Source organism: Octodon degus, unplaced genomic scaffold, assembly GCF_000260255.1.
Source record: "Octodon degus isolate 3935 unplaced genomic scaffold, OctDeg1.0 scaffold00077, whole genome shotgun sequence".
NCBI classification, from domain to species: Eukaryota; Metazoa; Chordata; class Mammalia; order Rodentia; family Octodontidae; genus Octodon; species Octodon degus.
This window is the reverse complement of record NW_004524653.1, coordinates 9,814,179-9,819,067: the sequence shown is the minus strand read 5'-3', so window position 1 is coordinate 9,819,067 and position 4,889 is coordinate 9,814,179. Positions and strand designations below refer to the sequence as shown.

At 47.6% G+C, this 4,889-nt stretch overlaps 1 protein-coding gene across 6 annotated transcripts in view; it reads left to right on the top strand.

Moving 5' to 3' along the window:
- Positions 1-473: 473 nt before the first annotated feature.
- Ncoa3 (nuclear receptor coactivator 3) overlaps positions 474-4,889 on the top strand; it is a 132,626-nt gene continuing 128,210 nt past the window's right edge. For all 6 annotated transcript variants that reach the window (XM_023720756.1, XM_023720760.1, XM_023720759.1 and 3 more), the window contains exon 1: positions 474-609. The gene's annotated coding sequence lies outside the window, so the exon portion shown is untranslated. The remainder of the gene's footprint in view (positions 610-4,889) is intronic.

Genomic DNA, 4,889 nt, shown 5'->3' with positions numbered 1-4,889 from the left:
ATTCCTGGTTAAAAAAAAAAAAAAAAAAAAAAGGAAAAAGACTACAGGTGCCCAACAGCCTTTTGCCCTGTGCACTAGCATTGAAGGGACAGGTTCAGGATTCGTGACGTCGTGCCTCAGTTTTCTCACCTGAAAAACATGATCATGGTTCTCAAAGGGTGCTTGCTGGTAGATCAGCGCTTGGCGCACAAAACCTTCCATGAATGTTACATATTACCAGATGAAGGCAAGCATGAAAAAAATTAAGGGCAGGGCGAGGACTGCATTCCAGCTCTCAGGATCTCACAACGGCGGGCGCGCAGATGGCGAAGGCGAGAACCGCCCGCGGGTCCCACGTGGCCACTACCTCAGTCGCGGAAGCCAAGCCTCGGAAGCCGGGCGGGTGCTAGAACGCCGGCCCGGGGCGCAAGGCCCCCTGGGACCCGTAGTGCTGGGCGTGGCCACAGGACTACATATCCCAGCGGCCCCCGCAGTTCGGCTTCAGCCGTGCCGCCTCAGACCCTCACAGCTTCGGCCGCGGCCGCGGCGGAGTCGGCGGTGCGGGCGGCTGCGGGCTGAGCGGCGACTTTCTGATGTAAAGCTGAGCTGTGAGGAAAATGGCGGCAGGCGGTGAGTGGAGATAAAGGAGGGGGCGGCGGCGGCAGCGGGCGAGTTGGTGAGGTGCGAGGCGGAGGGAAGAGGGCGAGGCGCCGGAGCTGCCGCGAGCCGGCGGCTTCAGCTCTGGGGAGGCGCTGAGGGGCGCGCCGGACTGGGGGCGCGCCGAGGTAGTTTGGGGGTGTCCGGGCCAAGCCTTTTCCCCTCAGCCTTTGGCAGCCCGCGGCATCCCGTGGCCGGAGCCAGGGAGCCCCGGCTTGGTGGCGGTGGGCTTTGGCGTCTGGGTGGGGGTCCCCGCACGGAGGGGTCACCGAGCAGTTTGGGGGACTGCAGGGCCCCGCCTTGCCCTCGGGTCCTTAAAGTTTTGTCTCCCGCCTGCCGTCCCCAGTCCCTGGGGCTGCTCCTGGCGGCTCCCGCAGCCCCTCTGCCAGCTTCCTCCGCAGCTCCCCGGAAGGACCGGGCAGAGTCGGCGGACCCCCGCCCAGCGCCCGCCTGCCGCACGCAGCCGCGGGCTGGCTCCTTGCTGCTGGGTTTCCTCCTGCGCCCGGGCATTTAAACAGGACTCTTGACGCGGAGGAGAAGGAGCTTGCAATTTCCATTTTGGGCTCGGGTAGGTTCGCAGCAGTTTGCTCAGTCAAAAGGCGTCAAGCCATCTCTGGTGTGAGGGCTCTGGAGTGGCGAGTAAGAAGTTACGGGATTGAATTTGGGGTTTAGCCGTGTTCCTTTTTAATGCGTATTATTAGTTTTTGTCTTTCTCATCACCAGCTTTATTTCGTTCATTGATTCAAGTTGTAATCATTTAATGAGTTGCATATGCCTTAAGAAAAACAAGCTACGAGTCGCTGGAGGAGGCTTAATTGCTTCCTAGGTAGTTTGAGGGCATCGAAAGTGGATTATTGAACCAAAAGAGCGGTTGTGAGAGGCACAGAGCATCTTGAAATTTCACTAGGAGAGGTTCAGGATTCACACGTGGAATGACACGAAAGGCAGGAGATTCTCACGAAGTTGAAACTTTTTTCTTCCCAAATGCGAAATCTATTTGCAGTTCTTGAGCAAGCGCTTCAAAGCCAACCTGTTTTTGTTATTAAGCTTGTGCCGTAAAGAAACAGGAAGGATAGTACCAGCTGGCTTGCTGCAGTGGTTTTAACTAGAGTTGAAAGAGATGAGTGAGAGTGGTAGTGTAAAGGAAGGTTGCTGCTGCATCTCCTTGATTTAAATGGTTGCCCTCGATCCAACTAACAGATCTGGCTGCAAGAAAGCTTAAGTGTTTATTGCAGCAGGTTGTTTAAAAGATGATTGGGGGGAGAGTGGAGGAAATAATACACCTTCAGAGAATGCTGCATAAACTGAAATGTTAATGGAAACCTGTAAGATTGTGAACAGTTCTTTTAAAAATTCCAAATTACTAAACCAGGCCCGGCAGTACGTGCCTGTAATCCCAGTTTTTGGGAGACAGACGAGAATGGCAGGGTTCAAGGTCAGCCTGGGCTACTTAGTCAAAACCCGCTTGAACTGCATAGTGAGACCCTATCTCAGGAAAAAAAAAATTCTTTTTAACTTAGGTGAGGTGGCAAATAGTGATAGTCCCATCACTTCAGAGGCTGAGGCAGGAGGATCACTGAGTTCCAGGTCAGTCTGGGCTGCAAAGTGAGTTTGAGGCCAACCTGAACTGCATATTGAGACCCTGTCTCAAAAAACAAAATGCATAACCAACCTACCAAATGAAACTGCTTGCTTGCTTATTTATTTTTGGGTCCTGGGAATTGAACTGAGGACTTCATGTTTACTAGGCAGTTGCTGAGCCACTGAGCTAAATCCCTGGTCTGTTTCTTTATTTAGAATAGATTCTACATTTGATGCTCAACAGAAAAGACACAAAAACATTGAAAAAGGAGGCTCTTCCTTTCAAACCCTCCAATGACGATTAGCATTTTCTGGAATATCTTTTATTTTTGGACTAAAGATTTTTGTTTGAAACACACTCTTGTAGGTTACCCAATGCAGGGAAAATAAAATGAACAGAAAAGGGAAAATGTAGAAATACTATTTTCTTTATATAGTCTTTAAAAATGTTGGTACCATATCAGAATGGCTCACGCTCTCGCGCTCTCTTTCCCTTTCTCTCTCTCTCTCAAATGAGCAGAAGATATTTATTGAGGGAAAGAAAGCTCCTGTCCAAGAGAGGGACAGGAGGAAGGCCCGAGTGGGTGGTCCCCCCAGAATGGCACTTGTGAATTTACTGGTTATGTTGCTTTCTATTCTAATACCCTTAAAGAAATAATCTCTGGGTCTGTTCTGATAAGAAACACTGCCTAGGTTTATTGTTTGTGTGTAAGGTGAAGCTTCTGTTTATAATATGTAAAATGATATTGAGCACTGTAGCACTTGTCAGTGGAGGTTGCTTCAGGCTCTGCATTTAAATTAGTAATCTAAACTGCCTGTGATCTTAAATTCTGATTTTTTTTTTTCTTTTTTTTTTTTTGCGGACTGGGGGATTGAACTCAGGCCCATGCACTTGCCAGGGAAGTGCTTATTCCACTGAGCCATCTCCCCAGGCCATGGGCTCTTTTTTTTTTGGTTGGGACCGGGGATTGAACTCAGGCTCTTGCGCATGCCAGGCAAGCGCTTATTCTACTGAGCCATCTCCCCGGCCCCCTTATGGGCTCTTTTATATATTGATAAGAGTGATTTAATTGTCCCATCAGCATTAAAAAAAGGTGTATGTCAGCTTTTTTTTTTTTTTTTTTTTGTATTTTAGGGAAAGATTACAGGGTAGGGTGTTCAGGGTGTTACTATTAGGTAGGGCTCATAGTGATTCTCCTGTTTATAGCCTCCCAAGAGCTGGGATTACAGGCGTGCTTGCGCCACCACGCCCAGTCTCAATTGCTGTCTCATGCCGGGGGCTGGGCCGGCATGGCAGGCCTGGGAATCTCAAATCCTGGCCCCTTTGCCTCTCTTTTTTTGCGGAACTGAGGATTGAACTCAGGCTCCTGCGCTTGCCAGGCAAGTGCTTATTGTACTGAGCTGTCTCCCCAGCCCTACTTGCGGGCTCTTTAATCCACTGAGCTATTTGGCCGGTCCTTATGTCAGCTTTAGTAGGTGGTTTTTTTTTTTTTTTTGTTTGTGATTAGGTGTCTCTGTTCAGGCTGACCTTGAACTCACCATATAGCCCAGGCTGGCCTGAAACTTACGCAGAGATCCTTCTGCCTCAGCCTCCTAAATTCGGGAATTACAGGCTTGTGCCACCAGAAGTACATTTTGGAGATGGGGATTATGGACCAATTGGGAAGCTGTGATTGTTTCTAGAGCAGTTACAACAAAAGTTTGTACCAGAAAATGTCCCTTAACTATAGAGGCTTTGAAAATATAAATTCAATTGCCTGGCAAGCACAAGGGCCTGAGTTCAATCCCTGGTTCCACCTAAAACAAACAACCAAAAAACCCAAAACAAACCCCCAAAAACAAATTTAAGTCTAATGAAAGTATTTATATTTTTACTGAGTTTTAAAATTCTTGTGTGGGTCGGTGTGAACTGATAAAAAGAGCTATGCATGCTAGTCAAGCCTTACTACCACTGAGCTGCATCCTCAGTTCCTTTTTAGTTTTGAGACAGGGTCTTGCTTGAGTTTTTACAGCTGGCCTTAAGTTTGTATACCTCTTTTTTTTTTTTTTAAATTATTTGTGTGTGTGTGGCCAGCTCAGCCCACCAGAGGGCGGGGCTGGCTGGCATGTGGTGCTGGGGGATTGAACCGCGGTCCCTGTGCTTTTTTGCTAAGCTTGTTCTAAGTAGGTGCTTTAGACCACTGAGCCATCTCACCAGCCCCTGTATACCTCTTGCTTTAGTCTTTCAAGTAGTTGGGATCCCCTGCACCTGGCAAAAATGATTTTGTAAACTTGCACTTAATTAAAACAATGATATAGGCTGCTTCAACAAAGCAGTCAGGCTCAGGTTGCTGTGGTTTGATCCCCACAACTCAAGCCAGCCAAACCTGCCCTGAAGGCATTTGGCGCCAAAAAAAAAAACATTCCTTATAGGGCTGGGGAGATGGCTCAGGAGAATAAGCTCTTGCCTCACAAGCTCAAGGGCCTGAGTTCAATACCCGGTTCCGCCAAAAAAAACAAACAAAAAACAAAAAAAATAAACAATGATCTAAGAACTAAATCGTTAGAAATTATATTAAACTTAATATGTATCTATGGTAAGTATATTTATAGTTGTGTATATTCAAGTATAATATGTAATTTATATATTTAAATATGTATATTTTTGGGCTGGTGAGATGGCTCAGTGGTCT